Source organism: Athene cunicularia, assembly GCF_003259725.1.
Source record: "Athene cunicularia isolate RWA chromosome 1 unlocalized genomic scaffold, athCun1 chr1_part2, whole genome shotgun sequence".
Lineage (NCBI taxonomy): Eukaryota > Metazoa > Chordata > Aves > Strigiformes > Strigidae > Athene > Athene cunicularia.
In genome coordinates this window covers 48,262,953-48,276,290 of record NW_020799092.1, presented here as the reverse complement: position 1 = coordinate 48,276,290, position 13,338 = coordinate 48,262,953, and positions in this window count along the sequence as shown.

Sequence of the window (13,338 nt, the reverse complement as noted above, 5' to 3'; positions counted from 1 at the left end):
AGCTGGTGCAGGGTCTGGAGCACAGGTCGTACGGGGAGCGGCTGAGGGAACTGGGGGTGTTTAGACTGGAGAAGAGGAGGCTGAGGGGAGACCTCATTGCCCTCTACAGCTACCTGAGAGGAGGGTGCAGAGAGCTGGGGATAAGTCTCTTTAACCTAGTAGTAAGCTACAGGACAAGAGGTAATGGCCTCAATTTGCGCTAGGGAAGGTTTAGACTAGATGTCAGGAAGCATTTCTTTACAGAACGGGTTGTTAGGGGTTGGAATGGGCTGCCCAGGGAGGTGGTGGAGTCCCCATCCCTGGAGGTGTTTAAGAGTCGGGTCGACTTAGTGCTTAAGGATATGGTGTAGTTGGGAACCATCGGTGTTAGGATAATGGTTGGACTGGATGATCTTCAAGGTCCTTTCCAACCTAGCTGATTCTGTGATTCTGTAATACAAAGTAAAACATAAAGATTATCCATAGCTGGCTGAAATAAACTGGGGACAATAAGAAGAGCAGCAGCAACAACATAGAGGAGAGGCTTAAGTAGAGGAAAAAACCTCAAACCCTAAAACCAAACAACAAACCAAAACAAAGAAAACCCTCATCTTTCATGGCTGTCATCAGTGATGAAAAGATTGAGCAAGTATGTTTAAAAAGCAAAATAAAAACCAATCATACTCAGTGATGTATGATTCAAGACAAATTCCTACCAGAAATCTCTGGGAGAATACTGCAGCTTCTGTGGGGTTGTGCTGGTCCCCACCTTCACTTGGCTGCTCAGCCACCCTTGATATATCATCACTACCTCCCAAACACAATGAAGGTGTTGGGAAAAAAGAATTTTTTTCTTAAAAATGAAACCAACATGAATCCTACAAAATTGCTTTCTATTTTTACAGAAAATGTCTTTATAAAGCAGAAAAAATATAAAAAGTCAGAATCTCTGACAAAAAGTAAATCTAAAGTTTGTTAAAAGATATTCACAGAATCACATAATCATTCAGGTTGGAAAAGACCCTTGGGATCATCGAGTCCAACCATCAGCCCTATTCTACAAAGTTCTCCCCTACACCATATCCCCCAGCATCTCAACCAAACGACCCTTAAACACATCCAGGGATGGTGACTCCAGCACCTCCCTGGGCAGCCTATTCCACTGTCTGACCACTCTTTCTGTGAATTTTTTTTCCTAATGTCCAGTCTAAGTCTCCCCTGTTGCAGTTTAAAGCCATTCCCTCTTGTTCTGTCACTAATTACCCGTGAGAAGAGACCAGCACCAACCTCTCTACAATGTCCTTTCAGGTAGCTGTAGAGTGATGAGGTCTCCCCTCAGCCTTCTCCTCCTCAAACTAAACAGTCCCAGCTCCTTCAGTTGCTCCTCACAGGATCTGTTCTCCAGGCTCTTCACCAGCTTCGTTTCCCTCCTCTGCACTCGCTCCAGCACCTCGATATCTCTCTTGTATTGAGGTGCCCAAAACTGGACACAATACTCCAGGCGTGGTCTCACCAGTGCAGAGCACAGGGGGACTGTCACCTCCCTACTCCTGCTGGTCACACTATTTCTAATCCAAGCCAGGATGCCGTTGGCTTTCTTGGCCACCTGGGCACACTGCCGGCTCGTGTTCAGCTGTTGTCAATTAGAACTGCCAGATCCTTCTCTCCCAGACAGCTCCAGCCACACCTCCCCAGGCCTGTAGCCATGCAGGGGGTTGTTGTGGCCCAAGTGCAGGACCTGGCACTTGGCCTTGTTGAAGCTCATCCCATTGGCGTTGGCCCACTGATCCAATCTAGCCAAGTCTCTCTGTAGAGCCTCTCTATCCTCATGCAGATCAACACTCCCGCTTAACTTGGTGTCATCTGTGAGTTTACTGATGATACACTCTATGTCCTTATCAAGATCATCAGCAAAGATGTTGAACAGAAATGGTCCCAACACCCAGCCCTGAGGAACACCACTTGTGACCGGCTGCCAGCTGGATTTAACTCCATTGACCACCACTCTCTGGGACCGTCCATCCAGCCAATGCTTGACCCAGCAGACCTTTGCTCATCTAGGCCATGGGCAGCCAGTTTTTGTTTGAGAATTCTATAGGGAACTGTGTTGAATGCTTTCTAAAACTCCATGTAGACAATATCTACAGCTTTTCCCTTGTCCAACAGTCAGCATATTGTATGCCAATTAAAATTTTAAAGGATAATTTTCCACCAGTTCCAACTTGATGGTTCCATTATCATTTAAATCTTTACAAGAATGTTTTGCACTATTTAAATTCACTCAATCTTTTCTGTGGGCCATGCAGGAGGTTTTAGTGAGTCCAGGAGCCTCCTGTAGAACTGCTCATGCCAGTAAGCTTTTGTGGTTTTATTCCAAGCAGATATCTTTGTAGCTGTACTTCTGAGAGAGTGTCCCTGAAAACTGCATTTTTGCACAAATTAATTAAGAAAAAGCCAAATACAGTGTTTTCCCTCATTCTTGTGACCCCTGCAAAGAGAGAACCTCAAGAGCTATCATTCAGATGAGCCTGGGAAATATACAGCAGGACAAGCATCTCAAGTACCTTTCACCATCTACCTTTCCACTTTATGTTCTGAGTTTCCTTCTTTGTTTCAAAGCTTCCTAGTGAGCACCATACAACAGATTAAATAGAGAGTGAAAATAGTGCATCATGCTATTTTTTTTTCCTTTTTCATTTTAAAGGATTGAGTTTTATCCATCTTTGTGTTCTTCATTCCCTCAGCTGGACTAGGTGCCTCTGAATCTTTGTGCACTTCCCTCTGGATTCAAATCCAGCCTAGCCCAATGTTACAAAAAAAAGAATGAGAGAGAGATTTAGATTCTTTTTGTCTCTGACTTTCCACATGACCTTGGACAAGTCAGTATACAGTTATCTGATTTAGTTTCCTCACCATCATAATTTTTAAAGACTATTTTCCTTTCTCTCATGTGTTGATATCACAAACTGAAATTACATTATTGCCAGAAAGGTTGTCACAGGAGTCTGGCAAACTAATAGAAATGGATGAGAAACTGAATCCCTATAAAAATCCCTTAAAATAGCATTGGAACTGTTCCAGTTTAAGGAAGATTGCACTCCTAGTGCTCATGACATCCCTGTTATGCATTCAAGGAGGGAAAATTGCGTTCTAGAACTGACAAAGTCACAAGCTATAAATTCACTACATAAACAGATAAAAGGTTAAAGCATGCTTCTCCTTTTTCAGTATGGATTGCACTCATAGCTTTCTTTTATCAGCTCAACACTTTACACACACACACACAGAATTAAGGTGATTGTTAAAGACATAGGTTAAAACCATAAATAAACTATAGTCAATCAATAGTTGTAATGTATCCCATCTTTTATCAGCCAAGTGTGAAACACAGGCATAGCCACTGAACATTGGTTTAATTGAATCACAGTTGCTTAAATGCTCTCAAGACGTGATAAATTTAAAAGTGTTTTATGCTTGAAAGAAATAGGTTTCTGCAAGTAGGAGAAGCAATATGGCATGAACCTAGAAATAAATTGTTTGTTATCCACTAACACCAAATTGTTACCAATAAAATTACCTGTGAGCATTTTAAAAAGGGAGGAAGAGTAAACAGAAGATTCTACCACAGACGTGATGTTGTTTTGATTTTTTGGTGCTAAGTTAACTGGAAAGCTGGTCAAATTATTTCTTGAGGGCAATTCTGTCAGTGAACCTAATTTATTTTGTCTTGAATAAATGCTTCCCAAAAGATTGATGGTTAGATAAATTTTGGCAGTTTTCCAAGTTTTGAGACCATGACCTTTTTCTTTTCTGATTTTTTTTTTCCTGAAAAAATTTTTGTAAATTTTAAACAGATTTGTTTTCCCAAATCATATCATACTGGTTATATAAAGTCACTGAATATGGTAAAAGGTTTACAGGCTTACCTGTAAAAATATTTCCTGTATTTTAATACATTTTTTTTTCCTTTCTTTAAAGTTCCTGGGTTAAATTCTAACCTGTCTAAAGCTGGTTGATTTCAGCAAGGGCAAGATGACATATTTCATGTCTTTTAAGTAATATAGAAATACAATGGAATGAAACATGAAAGGCTTAAAAATGAGTAAAAAATGATGGTATATGGTAAATTTAACAGTATTCCCAAGTATGATCTCATACTGCCTTTTCCCCCTGTACTGCTTTTGGATGGGATAATTTTCTTCATAGTAGCTTTTATGGTGCTACGTTTTGGATTTGTGACCAAAACAGTTGTTAACACACCAGTGTCTGAGCCATTGCAGAGCAGTGCTTTCACATCCTCAAGGCCTTTTCTGCTTCTCATGTTGCCCCACCAGTGAGCAGGCTGGGTGTACACAAGAAGCTGGGAGGAGACACAGCTGGGACAGCTGACTCCAACTGACCAAAGGGATATTCCATACCGTATGGGTCCATGCGTAGCAATAAAAGCTGTGGGGAAGAACATAGGTTGTTCAGAGTTATGACATTTGGAGCTCTGCTTTCCTGGAGATGGCTGAACACCTGCCTGCTGATGGGAAGTGGTGAATGAATTTCTTGTTTTGCTTTGCTCATGTGTGGACCTTTTACTTTACATAATGAACTGTCTTTATCTCAACCCATGATTTTTCTCACTTTGACCCTTCTGATTCTCTCCCCCATCCTACTGAGGGGAGTAAGTGAGCAACTGGGTGGAGCTTAGCTGCCTAGTGGGGCTAAACGATGACACCCCTCTAAAATATGAAGCATTAAGGCTTCCAGCATATTTGGCCAACAGTCAGAGCAAAGTATGAGAGAATATTCAGCACTGATAGAACTGAATGGAAAATCATCCCATGAGCATAACTGTGCTATACTGATATACTGTAGAAATATTGTACAGGGTAGAACAGGATCCTGATAGAAAACTTCCATCCCTTGAGCCAGAGATTGATTAACTCCTCAGATTCCAGCTCAAAACAGATCAGAATACTTTACCTGCTATTTTATCTGGACATGTTATTACAGACTTCATAATTAGAAAAAAAAAAAAAACAAACAAACAAACCACACCTCCTTCTGTCTTTGCTGTCATGTTGACTTCTGTAGATGTATTTTTCCCTCTTTTTTTTTTTTTTTCTCCAAGAGAGATTTTTCACAACCCTGCAGACTCCCAACCTGGAAATCTCATTTTGCTGTGCAAGTTGACCAGTGCGAGAAGTGCATCTTTCTGATCTATGAAACAGGTTTTCAATGTATTAGAGCATCAGAAATTTCTGTTTCATCAGACAAACTGATAATGATGTTTGGATATTTCTGAAAGCTTGAAGACACTGGTTGGGAAGCACCTTAAAATTTCACTAAGGGAAACTAAAATTGAAGTTTCAAGCAAGAAAAAAACCAAAGAAAGTAAAATAAAATTGCTTTTGTTCAGTCTGCAGCTATTTCAAAAGGTGAACAATTTCTTCAGGATTTATTGATAGGGAACAATATTTTCAGTGGGAAAAAAAAATGTTAATCTCTCTTTCCATTCTATATCTTAAGAAACACCTTATCTTTTGTTTATTTATCTGGGTGGTAGTATACTTATAAAAGTTTCCATCACCAAAATATAATATTCCATCAAACTTACAGAATAAATACCTACATAATGGAACATTTTATAACTAAAACAGTAAATTAAATACAGTACCACTTCATGTTCTTTGGGATCACCTCTCAGGATTCATAATCAGAGTCTATTATTAGGTATTTGGGGATTGTGTGTGGTAAAAACTGTGCCTGTTTTCACATTTCTGTGCTTATACAAAGAGTTCATAGTTCCATCTGATTTAATAATGAAAGCCTAGCTGTTAGAACCTCATACACGAATACAATATTTGTCAATGCATGTTAGTGATAAAGTGATAGTGATATAGTGATATATCCATCATTTGTGAGAAGAGCAACACAAAGCAAAAGCCCGGGAAAAATTCTTGCAGACTCGGGATGTTTCCCTAGGTGTCTGGCCCCAAGCACATTCATTGTCATTAGAGAAACACAAGCACTTCCCAAAGAGCCATCCAGACCTGATGGGCTCAGCCAGCCTCTGCAAGGCAAGAATGACAGTGCTTCCCTTAAAGTGCTCTTCTCAAGTGTTTCAGGAATGATAGAATGAATTTAAAAAAGAAAATAAATACATTTTCTTTCTCAATCTGTGCAGTTTCTTGTATCTCTAGGTGCTTTTGTGCTCAGCTGATGAGGGGTTTGAATTATCTTTTCAATTAAGGAAGTATTAATAGGAAACTCAAAGCATTCTGTTGAGAGAAAACTAATTCCCTTTAGATGATGCTGGTTGCACAATACATAAGGACAAAACCCTTTAGCAAATAGACAAAAGCAAAAATCAAACCAAAGCCAAAAGCTAGAAATAAGCACTTCTTGCGGTAACACGGATTAATCCCACAGCTGCAGAGCAAAGCGACCTGTCTTATTTGTGAAACCGTGACGAGTGTGAGGAAGACAGAAAATAGAAGCATCTGATGCATGGAGCTGGACCTGAGAGGTGAAATAACCTGGAACTAGGGAATGCTCTTCAGGCAGCTGTGCCTCTGCTTGCCAAAGGAACAGCCCTTTCAAAGAATAGCCTGCTTTTACTGCTTGGCCTTTTATAAATATCTGAGCACGGCAGCGTGGCAGCTGTTTTCACGTGAGGTTTATAACTCAAGCAATTATAAACTCAGAGAAAAGATAGTATTTCTTTCATACGCATCTCAACTGAAAGCAAAAGGGAGATAAACAAGGAAAAGTTTTGAAGGGACTTGTAACTCTGTGAAAACACATTGAGAAGAAGAATCTCTTCTGTGAAACACAACTGGGATCCAGACTAATGCAGCTCTCAGGCCATATGTGGTATGTGCTATCTTTAGGGCATTTTCAACCGTTTTAGCTGTTTGGGGATTCATTTCACGCAGCTTTACCATGTAGCAGTTACATATCCACCACCTGTGGTCATGGAGGGTCTCTGAGAAGAGAAAGAGCCTAATAATCCTCTGGAAATGTCAGTTCTAGGGAAGTTGCAGGGAAGTACCAGTGGTTTCTTCTCACCATTATCACTGAGGAAAGGCTGGATGGTTACCTAGATGTCTTACTTTTAGGCAACAGAAGCACCATGAGGTAAATTCCAACAGCATGCAAGTTTAAAGTAAAAATGTCATCCAGTCATAAACTGTCTGTATGCTGCAGCTTAAATGTTTTGCTGCGTTCTTGAACTTGTATGCAGGAGATACTGCAGCAATAACATTGGACATGTAGGTGGTCTGAATATGACTTTACTTTCTTAGTTACTTTCTCAGGAAAGTTGAAGCTTTGCTTGTTTCCTTTTGCTGCCTTCTGTACATATCATTTCATATTTAAGACTAGAATGTTAAATTGGTATAGTGTAATTAAAATTATTTACATGCTTTAAACAACTAACATTCATTGAGAACTGAATGGAAATCAGACAAGCTATGTAAGAGTATGTTCTTGCTTTTCATTAAAATTCAGGTTTCTGAGAAATGATACATTTTGAATGTGGATCAAATTGATTTATTTCCATTAGTTATATCAATTAATTCCTGGCTGCATTAATGAGAAATTAGATCATTTTAATATAAAGATCTAACTCAGTGGTCCATTGTACTGCTACTAGTCCCTCCAGTTGTCCTATACTTAACTGCTAGCACACTAATAAAATCTTAATGTAAATAGGAATATTACCAGTGGCTGCAAATAAGGCCAGCTTGTACCCAGTGTAACATGACCTGTCTCAGAACAAGCCTTTATGCTTTTGTGATTCTGCTCAACCAACAGAAATTAACTTCTTTCTTCCTCCAATTACATCAAGTTTTTTTAGGTCTTGCAGAACTTGTTAGGGCTGTATTATAGGTTTGGTGGACCCCACACGGGGGCTTTAATCAAACATAAAGGATACACAGAGATTTGCTGACACGGAAGTCCCGGACACAACTTAGATTCATCTTTTTTTGTTCTTCTCCTAGGGGGAGTTAAATACCTAATTCAATGTTTAGAATCAAACTAATTTTTCAAATTATTGCCATTGTTGATTTACAGTGATATTTGGTTGAATGTATAAATTTAGAAGAAAGAGATTGCTAAAAATGGGTATTGAAATGATTAAGGAAAAGGAAAGTCATATTCAAAGGAATGTACAGAAATTTGTCTTGATTCCTACATTTATGAGCAAACAGGTTGTAGGAGACCTTTCTAAGAGGGCTGGAGGAAGAAAACCTAGATGGCTTCTATGAAGCAACATTTTCTGCAATGATTTTTTTGCCATAGTATTGGCAAAATGGACAGAATTCTGGCTATCTCTAGTCCTCCTCTCTTCCATTCCTATTATGAGCATTTAAAGTCAGCAGGAAATGGTAGCGTGTTAATAATCTCAGCTTCAGGATCAGATGAACCACAGTTTACAATTAAATATCTGTTTTCTTGTTTGCAGCTTTTATGAACCCATTTGAGGTTTTCTGAAGTCAGTTGAACTGTGCTCTCTTTTCTCATTCCTAGTGAGGAACAAATATTATTACAGCACAAAATTTGCTTACCTACTCCTATATGACCAAAAGTTAGGCTTTTAATTTCATCTGGTTGTCTAAGGCTGTCAGCAGAGTTGTGGGCCACATTGAACAGCAGTGTACCTGCTCCTCAGATGGGTTTCCAAGGCATGTGGGAGAAGCATCTCTTGAGATGTCTATCACTTATCCACTGAGTCCAGAGGAAATGAAGACAGCAGAGTTCAGATGCTCAACTTTCCATCAGCTAAAATGAAGCACCCAAAGATGATGAAGAACCTGAGCCCCATCATTTCTACCCACTTGTATGAGTTAAAACCTCCACTAATGTCACCAGACTGCAGAGTGTGAGCTCTTCAGGATGCACATGAAGATGTAGAAGTGTCTTTCAAGTGTGTGGTTGAGTGGTGCTAATACAAGACCATGTAAGTATTTTCAGATCTTGGCAGAGTAATTTGATTTAACTGTTCAAAAGAGCTCAAGAAGCGCAGAGTAGGCCCTCCTTGTGGCAGTAAGACAGATGTTCACATTTCTGTTCTTCCTCCCAGCACAACCTCAAGCCTACAGGGACAGCTGCAGGGAGGAGCCGGACAGATTTCTTTTGCTGTTTTGTTCGGACTTTCTCAGGGTTTTTTGATAGCTGATCACCCCTGTTCCTCCTGGTCTGTGCACTTCTGTATGACCTACTCCTTATATTTCTCACATGCACACTCCTCACTTGTCACTCTCCTCTGTTTTCCTATATTCTCCATACTTATTGAGTCTTACCACCCTAAGCTCCTGAAAAAAACAAACAAGCCACCCCCACACAACACCACGTCCATAATTTAGCTGGAGGTCCACAGCCACCTTTTGGACCAATTGCTTTTAAGTTATACAGGACTTAAGTATGCCATTTTGCAACATGAAGGGTAATAAAAATTTTTAAAAGTAGGCTGATTTTGAAGTCTACCGAGAATAGAATTATAAATTTTCCCTTAAATCAAATACCTTGATGGATGAGAGGACATAGGTGTAAGCATGCTCTCTTTGGGAAATGCTGGTATAAATACTAATAACCGTAAAACAGTAGATAGCAGAAAAAATTAGAATATTTACTGTTTAGTCTTCCAGTTAAGTTAGCTGATTTGTTCTTCAAATTTTAAAGTCTAATAATCCTTGTCAGTTGATGATCCTGTTGCATATTAGTGGGTAGACTGTATTTGAAATAAATTTAAGAAGTGAAAATACAATATACATACATTACAATATTTAAGGAATTGCTTGTTTCCAAGCAGCCAAAGACAGAAAGTGCCTGAAGACATTGATAAGGTCAAATACTTATTTTTACCTTTAGCAATACCTGATTTTGAAGTCTGTGAAAATAAACATTCTTTTAATGCTAGTTCTGTGTGCAGCTCAATGTTAGTCACTGTATCTGTGGGCTATAAAGATTACTGTGTGCCATAACTTGGTATTTTGTTCTGAATCATGTTTCTTGATTGATGATTGAAATAATAGCTAAAACAGAGGTTCTCCTAAGTTGAGGCAATTATTTGGTTGTTTAGCAGTAATAATTCCTAGCATTGATCGTAAGAGGCGATATTCATAAAATCAGTGTTCCCACAGCCCAGCTTTCCTGTCAGGTTGTTCAGCAAAAGCAGCTCATAAAATTCTCCCTAAAACACCTCCAAATGTTTTGCCCTCAGCTATTCCATAACAACTCCTGAGTAGTCCGACATTGATGGATCCAATGGAAACAGCCAGAAACAATTTAATTTTGTGGTAAGGATGGTCTAACTCCTTGCCAGGCTCATCACATGTTCAGTTGAAGGCCAGTTCCTACAGGGGAGGCAGAAAGGAACAGCACAGCCAGGCAGGCTGGATGGGGGCCACCTCATCAGAGTGGACCACTCAATTGGATTGGCTGTAATGGTAAATATGACCCTATGACCCTACCTTTAAGGGGCCTAAGGATAAAAGGAAAAAGAAATACTCATTTTGCCTCTTGGAATCAAACTCAGGAAGAAACAGGAAGGCAAAAGATGTTGGGACAATGCACATTCCTGTCCTCTCCCCCAGCACTGTGAAACCTCAGCATAGTACTCCAGGTAACCGCTGGTTTCTCTTGAAGATGAGAGGCAGCTCGGCTTAGCCCTCTGAGAAGCAGAAGCTCATGGTGGGTAACTGAAATGGCTCTTTTATCATTATCTGAAGTGCTGCTGTGAAGCTTGGCATGGCTTACAAGGGCCAGATTGCATTCATAGCAGCAACAGCCTACTTGCTTCCATTTGCACGTGCACATTCTCTCTCTAAAACTTGGTTATCAAGATTATTTTAATTTTAATGAAGGGATTTCTTTTTTTTAATTCACTTCAAGTAGCTGTATTAAATCATGGGAGAGGTGAACCACCTAGGGAACTCTTTAGGAAGAATAAGTACCTGCAACCTCTGCTGTCCACCCTCTACACACACGTGCAAGCAGCGCGCGCACACACACACACACACACGCACATTATTTATGACTTTCCACCTGTGCTGACGTGGCTGGGAATTTACAACAGCATTGAAAAAGTTACAAGCAGTACCTCAGAAATTCCACATTTTACTGAGCTGCGTTATTATGGCACATTTGTCAGGCAGCCAAATGTGCTATGTCAGCCTCATAATGAATTACAACAACATCTGTAAGAATAATTGAGGAAGAAGAGGAAACCAATGTCCACTTTTTTAATCCAGTGTTTCAAAGAATCTAATGGTGGTGGGAGATTCACAAACAGAAAACACAGAAATAAACAACATGTTTAAAGGGATATATGCTAAATATTACAAAGTGGGTGGGGGGCGAAAGGTGCATTACATTTCAGACAGGAGAATAACCACAGCCTTTCCAGGCATGTTTTAGCTTAGCTATATAAAACACCTGGCCCTAAAAAAGCAGACCTCTTTCATTTTGGGGTGGTTTTTTTGTTGTTTGTTTTTTTTTTTTTTTCCTGAGGAAAATATGAAGCTTAAACAGGAAGCCCACATAAGCTCAAAACTCCTTTGTGAAGGTCATTTAAAAAAAAAAAAAAGAAAAAAGAAAAAAAGAAAAGAAAAGAACCTAACAAATTTATATAATAGTTACTTTGTAATTGCTATGAACTATATGAATAAATCCATACTTTCCATTTGAGAATCTTTTGTGAGGAGAAAAGAGGTCCAACACTATCAAAGAGCTGGAAAGACTGGGGTGGATAAAAGAGGTAGGAATGTCTTTCCCAGATCCCTTTCCTCAGCCTCTGCACCTACAATAACTTGCTTTTCAGTTGATAATTGAACATTTTCTCTGCAAGACAGTAAGATGTTGAAGAAAGCAGGGAAGACAGCTGATGATGTTTGGGAATGCTGAATATGATTTCCATCATCCTGCAATACAGTGCTAAGTTGCTGGGTTTTTTTAAAAGTAAATGAAGTTGATCAAACGTTATAAACTTTAAGAAGTTTCCTCAGCTGCCTTGTTTGAGAGATGACTGTGGGACGCAGGCCTTTTATTTGCCCTTCAATTTAATGGGAGTGATGATTTGAGTGGTGCTTACAGAGCCCCTGAATCTGAGGTGCTGACTGAGATCTGCTGGAGCCAGGTGTCCCCCGGGTGGGGGTCACCCCGAGACCAGGGCTGACACTGCAGCTCCCTGCCCACAGCACGCACAGCAGTAATTTTGGAGAGTCCACTCCGTGCCTGTTCAGAAGTGAACCACCATGGGTTTTGCAGAAAGTCCAGGGACCAGTTTCTTATGATTCTCAAAGTGTACAGAGCGCAAAACATTTCTAATCACACAGAAATATATTAAGCCTGACTCTTTAAAAAGACTACAGAAACTTGTTGAGCAAAAGCTTCCAAGAAATCAGGAAGAGAAACATGCTCTGGCATCAGTGAGAATCAATCCACAGGGACCTGCAAAACTTAGATCAAATGGATTTGGGAAGAGGGAAGTGCAGTGGGGAGAGAAAAAGCAAAAGCTCTGCCCACACCAGCCTCTGTGCCTTGTCTGTGTTGCCTTGATAAGCCAAAGGGGTCTGCACTCTGTATTGCAGTTCTGAATGGAAAAGTGTTAATTCAAAAACAAATATGAAAATAATTTGCAACAAGTAATTTCAAAGTAAAAAATCAAAGCATTTCAATTTTTTTGATGTTTTGATTTAAGCAATTTAGTAAAATGAGTTCAGTGGCTCAGTGTCACAGTGCTTTTTGATTTAATCTTCCTTTTTTTTAAGACCTATTTTGAGTGAAAATGTGACTTCAGATGAAACTGCTAGAGTGTGCTGGTAGGTGAAATAACACAGTTGTTACAAGTAGAAAGCAATAAACAAACACGTTTTAAAATGAGGCACTTAAGACCCTCAGTTTACATTAAAGCATAATTTTATTCATTAACTTAATACAGCTTTATGATTAGTCATATTTTCCATCATCGCCATCATTTTATTACTTTACCTACTGTGTGGTCACAGTTACGTGAAATTTAATTCATTCTAAGTACAATTTTACACATAGGTTTTGTCCCCTTGCCAAAATCTGAGAGCAGATTAACTTTTCCCTGCTTACAGCAAATACATACGAGGCTGCTGTGAGTTGCTCCTGTCACTTTCCATTCTTAAGCTTACATGGAAGGCTGTGTAAGCTAATTATGATGGGGGGGCCATGTTTCCCCTTTCCTGAGGTAAGGTTAATAGAGAAAGAAGTTTATGCTAATAAATAATATGATCAGCATGTGGCAGAAGCCAGGCTCTGGGCAGTCGGCTGCTGTAGCACTGATGCTTTCTTAACGCTGCTGGCGTACACACCCACAGCAGGTAGCAGTACAGGTAC